Below are 19,415 nucleotides of genomic sequence, written 5' to 3'. Positions count from 1 at the left end.
CCAGTCAGGGCGGCCCTTCCATGAGGCAAGGCAAGGCAGTTGCTTCAGGTGGCAGGCAATGTTCCCTATAACAGGGATTCCCAGACATTGTTGGCTACAATTCCCATAATCCTCAGCCAAAGACCACTGCAGTTGGAGGTGATGGTTGTAGTCAACAAACTCTGGGGATCCCTATTAGAGGAACCCTGGCAGCAGGTTCCAGGGCACGTGATGCCCCCTGCTCCTGCAGGGAGCAGCTCTTCAGGACCAACCTGACCCTCACATGCTCTGCAAGGAGTACCTTAACCTGCACTCCTTTCAAAGCTTGTAGGAAGCATGAGGAGAGAAGAGGCGGATGCTGGCAACCCTCCCTGCTCTCCTCCCCCTGCACCACTTTCAAAACTGGCAAAGGTCTGTTTTAAAGGGGGCTGGTTATTGCATAGGAATGTCACAGTTGCCTGTTCCCATAGCCGAGTAGGGCTTTCCTCTTTGGGACCACAGAAGCCCAACTGTTATTTTGAAGGACTCCCTTGACTAAGCTGAAACATTTCCATCTTCCTCTCGTCTGCAGAGCAAGGAGGCATAGCAAGGCACCTCCTGTGGTTCTCTGGCCACACCCGCATCTCCCATTGCAGGAGGGATCGTGCTGGGACATTCCTCATGTTTCCTGACTCCTCATGTTTCTCTAGCAGTGAGGCTAAAACAGAATCTCACAGAAGTTCTGCTTCCCAGCTCTTTTTAAAGTGTGAAACGCTTGCTCGGAAGCAATCAACAACTCACTGCAGGAGGTGGGGAAACCTTAAAAACTATTAACAGCAGGGCTAGATTCCCCAGCTAATTGTGGCTCCCTGCTCACTGGGCAAAGAAGAAGTGCCTTTGAAAGTAGCAGTTCTCTTGTATTTAGCAGGGAAAGAGCAACTGGCCCTATTCAGCCCAGCGCAGGGTCTCTCCAGTGGCGGCTGCTGGAGCACTTCTTTCTAGACCGTGAGTCTAGAGGCCATTTTTGTGAGTCTAGAGGCCACACAAATTTGTGTGTTGACTCAAATGACCTTCGCAAAAGCACAGAGGTCATGCAAATGGCCTTTGAGCATGTGCAGAGGCCAGAACCGGGTCCCCGCTGACCAGCACTGCTGGGGGGGAGCATCAGGAGGGCCTGGGGGAGCCAGGCCACTGTGCCACTGGTGGTAAGATGCCCTCTCATCCACACCTGCCCTTTCAACCCTTTTAGCCTTAGGATCCCCTTTGCTTGTAAAGGGGAATCCTTACCAAATTCCCCTTTACAAGCATAGCCACCTGAACCAGTCAAACTGGTCCGAACCAGTTCAATCCGAACTAGGCCCAGTTCAGTTCGTACTCGGACCGGCCCCCTTTCTTGGGGGCTGGTCCTGTTAGAACTAGAACCTGTCAAACCGGTCCGGTTCAAATCTAATCAGGTTCCATTTGAACTGGTTCTGCACACCCCTAACAGGGGGAGAACAACTGCATCTATCCAACACAACACAACATCTCTCCAGTGGCTGTTGTTGGTATTTGTCTTATGATTCTTTTTAGATTGTGAGCCCTTTTGGGACAGGGAATCTTCTTTCTCTCTCTCTCTCTCTCTCTCTCTCTCTCTCTCTCTCTCTTTCACTTTGGAAACTTTTGTTGAAAAGCAGAATAGTGGCAGCATTTATTTCCCTTCCTCTCCCTTGCTAGTGGCCCAAGAGTGGCCTGTGTTCCACCCCGCCTGGTGGCCCCGCCAGTGATACTTCATGTGCATGACGTCATGCACATGGGGCGTGGCTCGGGCTCTGGAGAGACCGGAGCAAGCTTTCCCCTTCTCATTTACAGGCAGTGCTTGCTGCCTGACAGTATTTATTCCCCTTCCTCTCCCTCTAGCAAGGGAGAGGAAGGGAAATAAATGCTGTTAGGCAGCAAACACTACCTGAAATGAGATGGAGAGAGCCTGCTTGTGCTATCTCGAACCTGAGCTATGCCCAGTGTATGTGACATCACGCACAACAGAGGCTCCAGTGGCCCTTTCCATTGGTGGCCCGGGTTCTTTGAACCCGTTTGTTCAATGGTGGCTCTGCTCCTGGTGGTAGTCATAGTAGTAGTAGTAGGGCTAAGATTGTACCCTGACTTTGTGTGATGTCCTCCATCCTCAGATACACATGCTCCCCATTCCCTTTCACACATGAAGAGAGAGGTATTCTACTTCCAGTTCCAGCTTAGAACAAGCCAGGATCTCTCATTTGTATCCCAAATGGGTGGTCCTGGATTCTTTATGTAGAGTTTCAAAATTAATTCCCAGCTCCAGTTCCTGATTTAGTTGCCTCTGCCTACAAGAAGCCAGGATCACCCAGTGTGGACATAACGAGAGATCCTGTCTTATTCTAAACCAGGATCAGAATTTGCATCTGTCATCCCTTTACATGCAAAGGAAACATACACATTCAGATGAGATAAACAATATTCATTTGCAGCCTATTCAATAGCAAGCAGTACCTTCCCAATAGTGCTTTAAAGTTGTTCACAGAATAGTGGCGGTTTGGCTCAGACACCTTATAATATACAATTCTATGTCCCTCCCTCCAAGCACTGTGAATGGAAGGGGGGTGAACCAATTGCAACATGTTTGGAGGACCAGCAAACCTGATGCATTGAACCAGAGATGTCAATCACATCACTGCTCTCTCCCTCCGCCCCCGCATTTTCCATACATAGCACATCACCAGATTTGATGACAAGCAAGTTTTGTGACATAATCGGCAACAGAGGAGAGCATGTAAACAGCCACCTGATCATTGGAATTCGAAACAGCCCAATACAATACTGAAAATATCAGGTGGTGCCAATACTACTATTTAATGCTATTTAATTGGTGTTTTATGATGTTTTAATTGTTATTATTTTATGCATTTTTATAACTTCTGTTTTAATTGTTAATTGATTTTAATGGTTTTTTTAATGTAAACCACCCTAAGTTTTTTGGAAGAGTGGTATAAATTTTTTAATAATAATAATAATAATAATAATAATAACTAGCTATTTTGCATGGAAAACGATTCAATGCAAAATGTTGTCAATACAGGCTGTATCAACTTCGATCTGATTATTTTCCAGTTTTGATGCACAACCGTACTAATTAAATCATTCATTATCAAAAGAAGATGAATAACAGAGAAAATTACTTTGGTATTTCTGAATAATGTAGTGGCATAAGGACTGACATAAAACCAAACAAAAAAGGGAGGAAGCTGTAAAGTGAACTTGGCCTGTAATCTTTTTAACTTGCTAATGCAAACTTTTTCTTAATAAAGTCTAACTTTTTTGAGCCCAACTCTCACTTTCTGTGAGTAGTCCTGATTACATCATATTTCACATTTGATATTTTGCATTACCCACACACATAATTCTGCATGTGTAATATACAGCTTGTCCTTTTGTTCTATTTTTTAAATCTTATGTGGATTATTTAGATTTGGCCGTTCTAGATAATATCACAGGCACAACCATCATAAGCTATACTTAGCTGCTCCCCCCATTCCTAGCATTAACATTTTATCCTTAATGCACATGTCCAGAATCTATTGCGATGAATGCAAAGAACATTTTTCTGTCCTACTGATTCATCTGGAGCTTGAATCATGCTCCTCGGACGATCTAAATAACCAGGACATGATCCTGCCAAAGTTAAGCAGCCAAAGTTCTACATGATTTCATTGAGAGTTGTTAAACATGTGCTGAAAACAGTCCTGTATCAAATATGCTGGATTTCCTTGGCTGGATCATGCCCTAAATACTTTATGTATATCTAGTGGAACTGCTAAGAAAATGGCAGAATTATGATCACAGTTGCATCTTTGCTCAACATAAAAATGGCACTGAAAAGTAACATTTGCAAATCTATCTATCTATCTATCTATCTATCTATCTATCTATCTATCTATCTATCTATCTATCTATCTCTTAAAAGCTCCTTAATATTGCTACTTCTACGGGACACCCTTCATCTGCCTTGCCTGCCTGCCTGCCAATTATACACCAGACTTTGCGTCCTAGGAGTGAAAAGTTATTGTGATCATTTTCTCAGGAAGAAATATCACCCCCAGTCTAATAAGTAATGCAGAATGGGAACATTATCTCTATAGAGAGTCTACAGAAAATGTTAAAACAGTTCTCAGTTTGTGAACCTCAGAAAAGTACAAAGAGAGTGAGGGGGGAGATACTTTGTCCCAGAAGTTATGAGGAAAAGAAGGGGGAAAGTTAGTAGGGGTTGCTTTTTCAAGCCCAGATCAAACTCTGGAGAGCATCTTACCTTCGCAAACACACACACACCCTCACTGAAAATGTCAAACACCACTCTTGCTGGGGTGACCAATCTCATTCAGACGACAGGGATCTGTTCTGCGGGAAGAAGCCGACACAAGCCAGAGTGGATTATTTTTAGGCTGATGATGAGAAGATCAGCTGCTGCCTCCTATCGGGTTTCCAAAGTGCACAGATTCCTCTTGTCTTTCCCACACACACACTCAAGAGGGCAGGAAACTGGGGAGAGAGAAGCAAAACTGAAATCTTCTTGCGTGAACAAAAAGGTGACTCCTCCACAACTTAATTTCTAGGTCAGAGGTGCCCTTTTGTTTTGTGTTATCCTTTGGCGGGGCTCCTTGCACCTTTATGAATGTCAAGACAGGCAGAAATTCAACAGGCAAAGTGCGGAAAGAAGTTGCAACTGTTGACTATCTGTCAACTCGAAAACAGGACTTCTACCAGGGGGAAAGGGAGTAACTATATTTTAGGCCTCCCAGCATTTCACAAAGTCAATTAGGAAGCTGCCATATACTGGGTCAGACCATGGCCCATCTAGCTCAGTATTGTCTTCACAGACTAGCAGCGGCTTCTCCAAGGTTGCAGGCAGGAATCTCTCTCAGCCCTACCTGGAGATGCCAGGGAGGGAACTTGGAACCTAGATGCTCTTCCCAGAGCAGCTCCATCCCCTGAGGGGAATATCTTACTGTGCCCATATGTGGTCTCCCATTCAAATGCAACCAGGGAGGACCCTGCTTAGCTAAGGGGACAAGTCATGCTTGCTATCACAAGACTAGCTCTCCTCTCCTTCAACTGATGTAAATGGCCATGTGTGGATGGTGCTACTGAAATAAATAATAACAATAATGTGTCTTACAGCCCAATCCCATTCATGATTACTCAGAAATAAGTCTCACTTTTTCAATGCATCTTTCTTCCTAAATGTGCATAGAAATTGTAGTCTTAGAGATGCACCCAAAGACTGCCTCTTAGCCTTATATTTTATTTATTTATTTAGATTTTTACATTTATTTCCTGTTCTTCCTCCAAGGAGCCCAGAATGGTATATATGGTTATGTTTATCCTCACAACAACCCTGTGAGGTAGGTTAGGCTGAGAGATACATGACTGACCCAGAGTCACCCAGTGAGCTTCATGGCTGAATGGGAATTTGAACTCAGGTCTCCCCGGTCCTAGTGCAACACTCAACTCCACCCCTTCCTCAGAGATACTATATTAGTTTTATCCAAACCTTATTCAAACCTCTTGGGTGATATACCCATGGAGGAACCTCCACATTTGACTAAATTTATTATCATTGAATGCTCAGCTTGCAAAATGAAAGATGGGTGGTTTCACATCTGACTTGGGAGCCTTTTGCTCTAATCCAAAAGTGCTCTTATAGTTAGTCACTTGTGAAGAAAATGTACTCCATCATGAATTTCATGTTCAGAAGCCCTCCTCTCCAGCCAGCTTGCAGGTGTAAGAAAGACAAGAGTCTCAGCTAACGCACAGTATAGGAACATCGGAAGCTGCTTTATACTGAGTCAGACCCTTGGTCCATCTACACAGACTGGCAGCGGCTTCTCCAAGGTTGCAGGCAGCAGGAGTCTCTCTCAGCCCTGTCTTGGAGATGCTGCTAGGGAGAGAACTTGGAACCTTCTGCATGCAAGCAGGCAGGTGCTCTTCCCAGAGCGGCCCCATCCCCTGAGAGGAATATCTTACTGTGCTCACACACATATAGTCTCCCATTCAAATGCAAACCAGGGCAGACCCTGCTTAGCAAAGGAGACAATGCATGCTTGCTACCACAAGACCAGCTCTCATTCATATATATATATATATATATATATATATATATATATATATATATATATACACCTGTCCCCCTGGGACGCCTCAGGCTCAATACCTCTTTGAGCCTGAGGCAGAGTGTCAAATGTCTCCTTCTCTTTGTTGTTTTTTAAACTTGGTCTTCTTACATCCCAGAGCGCAGAAACTCAACTTTAGACACAAGGGTTCTGTGCTTAAGACTCTGAGAGTTTGGGGATTTTATTTATTTGTTTGTTTGTTTGTTTGTTTGTTTGTTGGCAATGCTTGTGGGGTGGATAGTATGGGTTCAGGACATGGCATGGGGAAAGAGGTTAGGGTTGCCGCCGGGTGCCTAATTTGCATATGATATAAATTGGCTTGAAAATAATTTTTGAGTAGAATAGTGACTCCATGTTTGGCTCCATAACTTCGCTTCTACAAGGGCTAGAGCTTAGCTTTTTAAAAATAAATAAATAATAAATAATAAAAGCTTAAATCCAGGTCGAATCTGAGTGGTCTAAGCAATCTGGGTGAGATGCTTAAAATCTGGGTGAAACTCAGAATTTCGGGGGACATGGCCACTCTAGAGCCATTTTTGGAAGGGCGGTATAGAAATCTAATAAATAAATAATGAAATAAGTAAGAATAGAGGAGGTTAACCCTTTGCCGCTTCCCTGTAAGCCTGACCCAGATTGCCTCCTCTCAAAGCTGCTATTTGTAGCCGTCCACAAGTTTTCTCAAACAGGGCAAAATAGTAGTTTCAAGTGAGGGTGGGGAGGGGGGAATCAAATTGGGGGATCAGCACAGGTGCAAAGGGCTGACCCGTTTCCCCCGCATCAAGGTCCCAATATGGATCATACATGAGGAGGCTGTGAGGGGTCTCTGAGACCCTCTCCATAGGAATGAAGACTGGGAATCCTTCCAGATCACTGTATAACATACTACCCCTTTACGATAAACAATATCAAATAATATTTTAAAATATATACAGTATATGAAACTGGAGTCATTGCCAGCTGTAACACATGTTTAAAATGATAACTCTACGTGTATGAATCCGCAACAAATTGTTGCAGTATAGCTCTGCTGTGCATGTGCTATCTAATATCTGAGCCTGTGCTTGAGCATGGTGAGAGTTTTAGGTACCCCCCCTCGCCCCCAAAGTAGCACAGGAAGCAGCCAAGGGCTCTGACTGTCCTGGGGTTGCTGAGAAATTTCCCGTTCTTTTTGCTGAAGCCCTCTTGCCCCCCGTTCTTGCCCCTGAGTTCCATTAGCTCCGCCCACCTGGTTGTCTGTTAACTGCACTCTGAATGCACAGACATTTCACTCCATTGACTTACATTGGGGCAGGTTGAGGGGGTGGAGTTAGCCCCCTTAATGCCCCCCCCCTAATTTTTGTGAAACCAATGTATCTGCAGATTACCCCAGATCTGCCAGAACCTTTCTTTCATCTTCAGGTGCTTGCTTCATGTATGCCTCCATTATAACATTTACAGCTCTTTTGGAAAGAGAGATAAGATCAAGTCATATATACCTTCTTGCTTTGTGAAAAGGATGTATCTGTGGGGTATCCCAAGTCTGCTAGTACCTCTCTCACACCCACAAGTGCTCTGGTTATACACCAATAAGGATAATAACATTTCCAACTCTTTCTGAAATAGATATAAAATCAAGTTATATATACCTTCCTGCTCTCCATTTGTCCCCAATATCGGATTGTCAGTTGTTCTTTACAAGTGCCAGAGATTTTAGCAAAGGGGAAGAGATTCACTGCAACTTGCTTCTAATTGCAGTTGCCATATTAAGTTCTGGAGTGGAGTGCATTACTAGCATCCTGTGAAAGAATGCTCCCGAAGTCTGCTGTGCATATCTTAATGGGCAAACTCTCCCACTTTTTGAAAGTGCCTTACTTTCTTCTCCGCAGTGCCTCTGGAGCACCTGTGTAGTGGTTCTTGATCAAACCAGCTGAAGTCTTTTTTTTTCTTTTTTTTTTGGAGGGCCTCAAGCACATGAAAACTGTTTACAATGTTGATCAGAGAGTCTGCTAGCCAAATAATAACCATGTGCTCTTAGGGGCAGGCTGCATTGCTTGAAAGATATTACATAATGCCTGTGCAACGAGAACGCTTCCCAGAGATAATCCTCAGCTTGTAACCTCTCTCCCCCACCTCCCCCACGCATTCGCCCATTGAAAAGGACTTACCAGGATCTTTTGCAGCAACACAAAAACGTGAGATGGATGCAGAGACGGCTCTTTAGGGTGCCATGCTAAAGAGATTGCAGTCTGCAGATTACCGAGCAAAGCCCACTCTCCCCTGCTTCTGGCTCAAAGCAGGCTGAGAGGAATGCTGAAGCCATCCAAAGCCGTAATATATGTGTCTGCAAAGAAAATACCCGGTCCATTAGCGCACAGATTTTATGCCTCAGCCATCTGACATCCTCCAGGGTTGAGACGAGGGCACTCTCTTTCTCTCTCTCTCTGGTTAAAATAATGTCCTTTCCAGGAGTTGAAGCGGATGAGGACACACATGCCTGACACTGCACCGGGGTGTAAGGATGTAATATATAATCCTGCACCCTGCTCTCCTAAAAGGCCTGCACATTTGGCACCCCAAAACACACAGTCGTCTCTGCTCATTGAGCCTCCACTCCCAATAAAGAGCTAGGGTCATAAGCTTCACCACCTCTTGAAGACAAATTGCCTGCCCCAGCATTCCTTTCCAAAAAGAAACGGAGGACATTCACACAGTCAAAAACTGTGTTCTGCCCAGGTTTGGGAGCTGTGTGTGCTCCCAATTTTTGGTTGTGTGGAAACAAGGTAGGAGGAAAACCTGGGTAGAAGTGAGTGTGTGGAAGCAACGTAGGAGGAAAAGCTGCCCAGGTTGTGTGCCTTGCTCCCACACAATGAAGCTACTATCACGAGCGAGCAAAACTCGGTTAAGGAAGCCAGGCCCAGTTTTCCTCACTCACGAGAACCTCCGGGCTCGAGGCTGAGCCCAGTGGCTCTATGGTGGCAAGCAAGCCCACCTAAACAGCCACCCCCTTAAATGAGGTTAACAGATCGTGTGTCTGCCACAGCTGCTAGCAGCCACAGTGGACCCACTTGGGGGGAAAGGGAGTCCCAGAAATGCACCACACACTTGCGTGGTCCATTGCTGGGGCTCTGGTGGCGGGGAGGTGCATAGCGGTGCTTCCCTGCGCCCAACCCCCAGAGCAGCCGGGCCAGCTGTGGCGAGGCACCAGCAGCCCGCAGGAGAGTCACCGCTCATCTGAGTGGGCGATCTGCTCACCCAGCACAGGGTAAGGGATTGTCTGTGGGGAGGGCCAGGCAAACCCACTCTCCCCACAGACCTCGAGGAAGCTCTTCTCACTGATCGTGAGAAGAGCTTCGATCACTGCTACCCAGGTTTTCCTCCTACTTTGCTTCCGCACAATCACTGCTACCCAGGTTTTCCTCTTGCCTTGCTTCCGCACAACCAAAAATTGGGAGCACTCAGCTCCCAAACCTGGGTAGAACACAGTTTTTGATTGTGTGGATGACCTCAGTTTTTGATTGTGTGAATGACCTCATGGTCTCAGATTGGATCTCCAAATTAACAGCAGCACCTTTTCATCTCTGAAGTGTTAGAGTTTTGCCATCATAATAGACAGGGGACTCTTTCCCACTGCATCCTCAAACCAGAGCAGGCTGATCATTCCCTGGCCATCTACCTGGGCTGGCCATTCAACTGGGCACAGTTCAAGTTAAATCTGGGGCTCTGCCCTTCTTGATGGTGTGTGTGTGCAAAATCCAACTCCACTTATGGCCCCAGAGACTCTAGAGCCAGCCCTGACTGCATTTCTTTCCCCCTAGATGCTCTGCACTGGGCTACCATGCTTACTCACTTGGATTTTTATGCAGGCATACGTGTTTTTGATATATAATGCTACTCCCCCGCCTTTTCTGTTGCATCTGTTCCATTTGAACAAGTCTTCCTCTTCAACACCTACACTCCAATCCTTGGAATTTTCCCTCCAGGTCTCTGTTATTTGTATGGAGTTGTATTTTACCTTCCTGTAATCAAAGTTCAAGCTCATCTTGATTATTTCCCATACTCTGTGCATTCTTGTAGAGACATCGACAGCCATGGACACTGTGTTCCAGTGTTTCTGCTGCTATTTTATTGCAGGTTTTGCTAGGCAGCCCCACAACTCCCCATTTTCTCCCATGACACCGAAGTCTCTGTCTTTAGTAATTTGCAATTTACCTTCAAGCTTTTGCCTTCATCCCCTCCAGGACTTAAAACCCCTTTGATCAGGCTTCTCCACATACATTTCCCTCAGTCTCTGGGAGGTGCACCCATCTCCTAGTCTTTTATGAAAGAAACTTAGATTGCAGTCCCCAAAACCAAATCACTCTCAGCATCACCATCTACTTAAATGGGACGAGGCCTTCTCTGTGACTGCCCCCAGGACTTTGGAATGCACTCTCTGTCAGTATAAGAGTTTCTCTATCTCTGGCTACCTTCAAAAGATTGCTTAAGACACACCTATTTTCTCAGGCCTTTTGTTAAATCTATTTTTAAAATATTGTTTTAATCATTTCTATTGTGTTTAGAAAAGATCGATCCAGAATTTTCACTCAAGACACAAATGATCAGGGTCAGCTATCATACTTGGGACATATTATGCGAAGATCCAGCTCTCTTGAGAAGTCTATAATGCTGAGAAAAGTTGAAGGAAATAGAAGAAGAGGACAACCAGCAGCAAGGTGTATGGACTCAATTATGACAGCAATGAATGCACCATGGAGAGACCTGAAAGGCCAAGTTGAAGACAGATCATCCTGGAGAGAGTCTATCTATGTGGTCTCTAAGAGTCGACACCGACTTAACGGCACTTAATCAATCAATTGTTATTATTAAGAATATTTATATGCTGCTTTTCAACAAAAATGTTCTCAAACGGGCTATGCACATGATCGATCTAACGTTGACTCCATGAGAATCTGGATATTCCCACGGTGCACTGTCTCATGTAAATTCAGAAATTTTTCCTGGTTTCTGGTTGACAACATGTCAACCCAACTTGAAGATGGTGACATCAAGCTGAGTTCAAATCTATGCTTAGGGATCTCAGTTACTGTCAGGTTGGCACATTGTCAATCAGAGATCAGGGAAAGTTTTTGGGTTTACACGATTATTCTGCATGGGTTTTATAGCTGCTTCCCTTGTAAACACAAAAGAATCTTATGTGAATTTAACTAAGACTTTATTCCAGAAGCAACTCCATTTCCCCCTTCTCTTTCCCCTCCCTTTTCTTTTTGATTCCACCCCACTCTCTCTCTACAGGGCCCCCACTGGAACAAATATCTAAATAACAAAATACAAAAGATTACTAGATAGAATACAACAGGAAGTCTACATGCCGAGAGAATCTCTAGATTCGCACTGAGCCAACATTAGATTGATCATGTCCTCAAAGCAGTTTACATAGAAAAACGTATGATGGTTTCCTGTCTCAAAAGGGCTCTCAATGTATGTATGTATGTATGTATGTATGTATGTATGTATGTTTGTATTGCATTTATATACTGCCCCATATAAAATATCTGGGCCGTTTACAAATTAAAATACAACAATTAAAACCTTAAATCATATAGACAAATTAAACTATCAATAAAACTTAAAAACGTTATAAACTAGAAGCCTGATTAAATAGGTGCATTTTCAAGAATCACTTTAAAACAGCCAGAGATGGAGAGGTTCTGGTTTCATTTGGGAGCATGTTCCAGAGCCCTGGGCAATGCTAGAGACGGGCCGGTTTTGGTACCACCGCCAAATGAGCTGGTGGTAACCACAACCAGACCTCCCCCCTCCCCAATGGTCTTAATAGGGGACACTGGCTGAAGACAGAGGTGTTTTTTCCAGACAGGGGACAGGGTTCCTGAAGAAGGCGGCACTCTCTTAAAATCTAGCTCTGCAGACTTAAGAGATTTGAAATTCTGAATGTGTGATGGATGTGTCCCCTCCCTCACTGAAAGGCCCAATTATGATGCTCTGATTTGGGTCCATTTCTGTCACTGTGGATCCAGACCTTCTCATCTTCCCCACTACCCTGAGAGTAAATCAAGCCAGGACACATGATGTGTGAATCCCACAGATCTCCTGCATCCATCATGGCATGAGAACATGATAAGATGTTCTCTTATCATGATTTCAATAAGATTCCCTTGTTTCAACATCGGAAATCTATAACAGCAGACCTGAGCAGCCAACATTCAGCTGCTGCCTTGAAGCAAGCAGCTGTGTGAGAAATGGATGCAATGCGTCATCGGGATGAAGCAAAAAAAAATTAAGGGGAAAGTCCTGGAAATAATAATGGTCCTTTCCCAAGAGCTCATGGGTGGGAACAATTTCCCCAGTTCTGATCACTGCTCTAGGAATGTCCAATTAAGAAAGAATTCTTTTGTTCACTGCATTTTGTTAGTATTGTGAATTAGTACCATTATTAAAGCCACCTAATGATGCAGTGGGGAAGTAACTTGCCCAGGGAGCAAGAGGTTGCCAGTTCGAATCCCCAGACTATGGGAAAGACCTATATTGGGCAGCAGCAATATAGGAAGATGCTGAAAAGGTATCATCTCATGCTACTCAGGAGATGGCCATGGGAAACCCCTCCTGTATTCTTCCAAAGACAACCACAGGGCTCTGTGGTCTCCAGGGGTCGACACCGACTTGATGGCACAACTTTGCTTTACCATTATTAAGGTTGTGCAGTATGCAGTACACCATCTAGACAATGGGAGTTGCTGTGGTCCCCCGACTGTCACTTCAACTGAGTTGCCCAAGGGCCAATTCACGCATGGTGACATTCATTTGAATTGAGTTTTACAGTGGATTTGGGCAAGTCGGAAAAGAAGGTGGAAAGATTACAGGCAAGACCAGCCCCAAAGCACAAAGAATCCAAGCAGTTGTCGGAGGCACCAGTGTTCTTAGGGATGCCAGTGGAACAAGGTGGGATCAGAGAGGTGGGCTCCAGGGTCCTGCAATGTCCTGCATGGCCACAATTGGCCACGCGTAGGACAATTGTGTAGGCTCAGTGGCCTCCAAAATGGCCACCGTGCCGGAGGGGGAAGGCCCCAATGGGCCGAAGAGCTGGCCAGCTGGTATGGGCATCAAGGGAGGCCAGTGGGGGAGGGGGGATTCCGCAGACATACACACCCCGCCGACTCCAACAGTTCCCCCAGGGGGGTAAGTAAAAAAAATTTAAAAAAATGTTCACGAACCCCCCTCCACGACCAAACCGGGGGGGGGCGTTGAGGGGGTGCTGGACCAAACTGGCCCAGTCCAGTTCAGGTCCAGACCAGACTCGAACCGGTCCAGACTAGCCGGTTCCGTACACACTCCGATTGCCAGCTATTGTTGGACTACAACTCCCAAAATCCCCAACCAAAAGCCATAGCAGCTGGGGATGATGGGAGTTGTAGTCAATAATATCTGGGAACCCCTGCTACCCCAGGTTGGGAACTCCTGCTCTGCATGAGACCTTGGCCCTCACCTCTCCACTTGTGATGTGCAGCCACATGGCTAAACATTGCCATGTCTCTAGAGCGGGGGTGACCCACCTGAGCTTGCCAGCTGTTGTTGGACCACAACCCCAATTATCCCTGTCTATTGGCCATTGGGGCTGGGGATGATGGGAGTTGTAGTCCAGCCGTGGCTGGTGAGCCTCAAGCTGACCAGATCCTGAGATTCAAAGGGAGACCCCGAGAGACATGGGGAGGTGTCTGCCTAGCAGATCTGGGGACCTGGTGGAGTCTAACAGCATCTAGTGGAGGCAGGGGAAGATGACAGCTTATGGGTCAGCAGGGGGCAGAGCCTGGTCATGCCTGGTGGCACAGGGTGGAAACTTAAGGACACAGAAGTAGAGCTAATAGTGAAAGTTCCCCTCCAGCTAAGCAGAACAGAAGATGCCCCCTTGTTTAGCCCCTCACCTTTTAACCTGGGGACCCTGAGAAAAAGACTAAATCCAAGAAACTTCAGGCCACACTTTGAGAACTTCCCATTCTACACTCAGGCAGCAAAAGGTTCTCAAACTTGGGTCCCCAGATGTTGTTGGACTACAACACCCATCATCCCCAGCCACAATGGCTATTGTGCCTGGGGAGGATGGGAGTTGCAGTCCAACAGCTGCTGGCAAGCCTTAAGTTGGCTGTGGATGATGGGAGTTGTAGTCCAACACCTAGGGACCTGACTTTGGCCATTGTAGCTGGGGATGTTGGGAGCTGTAGTCTACCCACATCCAGGGACCCAGATCTGAGAAGCCCTCTCTTCGGTTTTCCTTAATCCAGGCATGCTGTGTGTACAGATTAAGCATCTAAATGTGTCTCCCCTGTTGTCTTATTTCTGCACTGGCCAGCCCACAAGCCCATACATCTCCTCGCATATGTCATTTCCATTTTGCACCTGGTGAACTGTGCCTTTGAGATAACAGGAGCTTGGCAATAAGAATCACACCATTTACTGGCATGCTGCAGACCAATGCTCCTATCTCAAGTCGCCACATCCTGAATTCTGCTCAAGGCTGATGAGGTCTCAGCTCCACCTATTGGATATGAGGCTGTCTTTCTTCCTTCGAGTGTCAGGCGTGGGGGTAACAATGGAGCTCACTCGTTGAGGAGACAAAGCAGAGGAGAGGAGAGCTGGTCTTGTGGTAGCAAGCATGACTTGTCCCCTTAGCTAAGCAGGGTCTGCCCTGGTTGCATATGAATGGGAGACTTGATGTGTGAGCACTTCAAGATATTCCCCTCAGGGGATGGAGCAGCCGCTCTGGGAAGAGCAGAAGGTTTCAAGTTCCCTCCCTGGCAGCATCCCCAAGATAGGACAAGATTTATTTTATTTTATTTTTTATAGGACAAGATTTTTTTATTGAACCAAAGAACTACCAAAGCATACAGTACGTTGCCAAAGCACAATTATATACGAAGTGGTTGTTTGTACATCATATATCTACAAAGATTTACACACAAGGATTTGGAAACCCACAGGGTTATAAAGTATATGCAGGCAGTACTGTAACTCAGGGGTGGGGGGATTTCAAGGCACATCAGGTAATGGGGGGGGTTACGTCCAACGTCCATTCCCACAATTTGTCCCATTGCGGTTTAGAAGAGATACTCTTGTCTTTTTGCACATAACCATACAAACTTTTCCAGAAGAAATTTACTGTCTCATCTGCATGAACGTCTTGGTTGCGTCTTCCCTCCCTATTCCTATGCAGGAGCATTGCATAAATGACATACAGGTTTACCAACCTGATTACGAGAAGGGGAACGTTCCAATTCCCTAGTATGAGGGCACCCGTCCCATCCCGTTTCCTTGAAGGTTTCTTTCTGGGACCTCGAAAGGAGGTTCTATCGCTCAAACCCGAGGTTAGTTCTTCCCAAGTCTGTTTTTCCAAATCAGGCCACTCTTAACAGCTTGCTTACTCCCTGCCACACTCTTTTGGCTACCACACACTCTTTTAAGAAATGTGAGTGGGTTTCCCTGAATGTTTTGCCTTGCTCACTAGCTTTCTGTTTGCAGGTGATTTTAGGGCACTCTTGCTGGTCCTCTGGGAGCCATGGCTTAGCCGCATTAAGTGGTAGTACTTGATGGTATAAACGCCACCTTGTTTCTCATAAATGGAAAGGGACTTTTTTCTCTTTAAAGAGAACGATCGGGTGATCGGGTTGCAACAAGTACTGTGAAGTGTGGTGTTTGTAGCGTTTACATTCTAAATCAGGTTTTTAAAAACCCACTTCTAGAATCTCTCCATAAATTGTTTTCCTTAGCTGCTTAACTGAGGAGGATCCTTTAAATAGATCTAGTTCAACCTTCCATTTTTAAAGTGTGAATAACAAATCTCTCAAGTAGCCCAAGATAAGGCTGAGAGAGATTCTTGCCTGCAACCTTGGAGAAGCCGCTGCCAGTCTGTGAAGACAATACTGAGCTAGATAGACCAATGGTCTGACTCAGTATATGGCAGCTTCCTAAGTTCCACTCTGGACATGCTCACAGTCACCCCCAACTTTCTGATTACTCCAGACTTCCCAGGGTTTCCCAGAAGAACAGCTCCTGAGACGAAGGAGCCCTCGTGAACCCTGGCTCGGATTAAGCTCTGGCAGCCTGCCAGGATGCTCATGTGTGCCTTTTGGAAAGCCAAATTACAAGCTGGCCTTCACATTTATCAGAGCTGACAAAACCAGAGATAATTTGCACATATGCTATTCTAGGAGTTGCGAAGTGGGCTGCTGTCCAAGGATGCAAACAGAAATAGGAGCGACTTCAGACAGCAGGTCCTCCTTTAACCATATTCTTCCCCATCTATCCATCCATCCATCCATCCATTCCATTAATTCATCTTGAGAACCTAGAAAAACCAGGGAGAGGAATAGCATTGATTTTTACACTTCTATCCTGTCCCAGAGCAGAAGACTACAGGGAGCTCTCATTTTAATTTTAATTTCTCACTTTAATTTTAATTTTTGCATATTAAATTTCCAACATATTAGAATACAGCTAAAAATATGCAACCAAAATATTAGCTATTCCAACTCTCCCAGTTGACCAGGGCAGTTTTTATTTTCTGGTGCTTGTTTCTAGTAAATCAAAGGCCCTATTTTTGCTTTTGGGAGAGCTGTGATAACTTATTTTAAAATACGTCATGTTCACAACCATGCGCATGTTGGAAGATGCAAGTTTCAGAAGGTAACAATGCTTTGCTATGCAGGGTCTGCCCTGGTTTGCATTTGAATGGGACACTGCATCTGGGAGCACTGTAAGATATCCCCTTTGGGGGATGGGGCCACTCTGGGAAGAGCATCTGCAGGCTTGGATGCAGAAGGTTCCAAGTTCCCTCCCTGGCATCTCCTGATAGGCTGAGAGAAACTCCTGTCCACAACCTTGGAGATGCTGCTGCCAGTCTGTGTAGACTAGGGCTGCTCAACTTTGGCCCTCCTGCAGATGTTGGCCCACAGCTCCCATAATCCATGGCTATTGGCCACTGTGGCTCGGGATTAAGGGAGTTGTAGTCCAAAAACAGCTGGGGGGGTCAAAGTTGAGAAGGCCTGGTCTAAGGTTTCATTCTCTCACCTGAGAGACAGACTTCCCTCCTCCCTCACCTCCAAATCTGCAGAGGTGTAGGCTCTCTCTATCAGACATGTATTTCCTAAAGCCAGCGTGGTGTAGTGGTTAGAGCGCTGGACTAGGACCAGGGAGACCCGAGTTCAAATCCCCATTCAGCCATGAAACTAGCTGGGAGACTCTGGGCCAGTCACTTCTCTCTCAGCCTCACCTACTTCACAGGGTTGTTGTGAGGAGAAACTTAAGTTTGTAGTACACCACTATGGGCTTCTTTGGAGAAAAAGTGGGATATAAAATGTAAATAAATACATACATGCATACATACATACAATACATCCCTTTACTTTGAACTTTAATTACATGTCTCCAGATACTCTTAATCAGAGGAAGAGCCACCATTGTTCGGACGGGTTCGGAGAACCTTGGCCGCTGTCCCTCAGGGGCCGTGCCTTGTGGCCCAGCCCCACCCCCTGCGTCTGATGTCAGATGCAGGGGGCGTGGCTTTGCTCGCAAGCGGGGCTGTGCACCCCCTGAGGGACGCGGTGCTGGCCGGGGATTTTGCTTGCAAATGGGGCCGTGCCACCCCATTTGCAAGCAAAGCTACACCTCCTGCATCCGACGCCAGACACAGGGGTTGGGGGTTAGCGTCTGACATCAGATGCAGGGGCGGGGCTAAGGGCCACGGTGGTGGGCTGGACCCGGGCTGCCGCTGGCCTCCCTCCGCCCCAGTCTGAATGAGCTCTGCTCCTCTCGGCTGCGCTCAATCGGCAGCAGTCAGGAACAGTGAAATAAACTCTTTCTCCAGCAGCCCCAAGGTCCTTTAGATGTCTTTCTCCCTGCTCTCCAGAAGTGAAGGCTTCAGTCCTAAGAGCACACATACATACCGAGAAGCAAGACTCACAAAGTTAGGAACTTGCTTAGGATCATGCTATACCAATGGGCAACTCCAGAGCACATCTGTGTATATCTATGCATGGGGGCGGGGTGGAGAGAGAGAAAGAGAGAGAGAGAGAGATCTCATAGCTGGCTATCCAGAGGATAAATATAGCAGTTATTTCTGATTGCAACCAAATCCACCTAGAGATTAAACATTCTATTTCCATTGTTTTGATATTTTTAATTGGGAAAGTGCCACTCTCAGTGGCTGATGGCCAGGGTGGGGTGGGGCGAGGTTGCACAGGTACATAGGAAGTACATGGTGCAACTCCTTATGTGCCGTCACAGCACTGGTCCATCCAGCTCAGTATTGTCTACAGAGAACCTCTGGATTCAAAGCTGGGGTTCTCCTACTGAGCAACAGCCCTGATGCCCCTGGTGCGGTAGTAGTGTGTCTTCAGCTGACTTGTGCTACTGCACAGGGTTCCGCTGGGTGTGTGGCCCTTTGTGGGAATAGATCCTTGGGTCTCTGAGCAGCCTGCCCCATCTGCCATGCCGGCCGTGGCTAGCTGGACGAATGAGCTGACTCCACAGAAAGCAGCTTCCTATGAACAGGAGGCAGACACATCCAGACCCAGCCTAACAGATCCAGCAGATCCACAGATCCAGTAGATCCAGCCTAACTGGTGTGCTATGAAGACAGGTCCCTGTGGATGTGCTGCAGGCCCTCCATTAGCAGTCATGGGTAGCCTGAGAGATTCTCACTGACCCCCTCAAGGCAAGCCCCTCAATCATCAGGACATGGTTTAGGATCGAGCCCCTCTGGACTTTGCTGGACATGGGGAGTGGGCTCATGTGGGCTCATAAGACTATGAGAATTGCCCTGTTGGATGTCACCAAAGGCCCATCCAGACTAGCATTGTATCTCCTACAATGGCCAACCAGAAGCCCCTGGGAACCTCAGAACGCTATATAAATAATAATAGTAATTAAGTAAGCAAGAAATTCCCACACTGGAGTTTCCATCTCTCTGAGAAACACAAAGAACATGTTTCCCATGTAGCCAGGCTGCTCTCTGCTGGAATTCAACAGACGCTGCGGGAGTAGAGAGAAAAGGTTTGCTTCTCACTTTCTTCACTCATAAGAATATAACAAATATTTATATACTGTAGTGCTTCTCAACAAAGGGTTCCCAGAGCGGTTTACATAGAAATAAACAGAGTAAGTAAATAAAATGGCTAAATAGCTCTCTGTCCCCAAAGGGCTTACAATCTGAGAAAGAAACACAAGATAACCAGGAACAGCCATGGGAGGGATGCTGTGCTGGGGATGGATAGGGCCAGCTGCTCTCCC

At 46.1% G+C, this 19,415-nt stretch overlaps 1 protein-coding gene across 6 annotated transcripts in view; it reads right to left on the bottom strand.

The window, feature by feature from the left end:
- Nucleotides 1–10,027, bottom strand: part of ABCC9 (ATP binding cassette subfamily C member 9) — a 108,762-nt gene extending 98,735 nt beyond the window's left edge. For 2 of the 6 annotated variants that reach the window (XM_053257770.1, XM_053257776.1), the window contains exons 1-4: nucleotides 9,967–10,025; nucleotides 8,285–8,460; nucleotides 7,616–7,733; nucleotides 4,280–4,509 (exon numbers count right to left, since the gene is read on the bottom strand). The gene's annotated coding sequence lies outside the window, so the exon portion shown is untranslated. Of the gene's footprint in view, nucleotides 1–4,279; nucleotides 4,510–7,615; nucleotides 7,734–7,765; nucleotides 8,099–8,284; nucleotides 8,461–9,966 lie in introns of those variants that run through there. The other 4 variants (XM_053257771.1, XM_053257778.1, XM_053257775.1 and 1 more) reach the window with 4 other exon arrangements.
- Nucleotides 10,028–19,415: the final 9,388 nt, after the last annotated feature.

The sequence above is a fragment of the Hemicordylus capensis genome, chromosome 5 (genome assembly GCF_027244095.1).
Source record: "Hemicordylus capensis ecotype Gifberg chromosome 5, rHemCap1.1.pri, whole genome shotgun sequence".
In the NCBI taxonomy this organism is placed as follows: Eukaryota; Metazoa; Chordata; class Lepidosauria; order Squamata; family Cordylidae; genus Hemicordylus; species Hemicordylus capensis.
The sequence above is the reverse complement of the archived record's forward strand: the minus strand, read 5'-3'. Positions and strand labels throughout refer to the sequence as shown.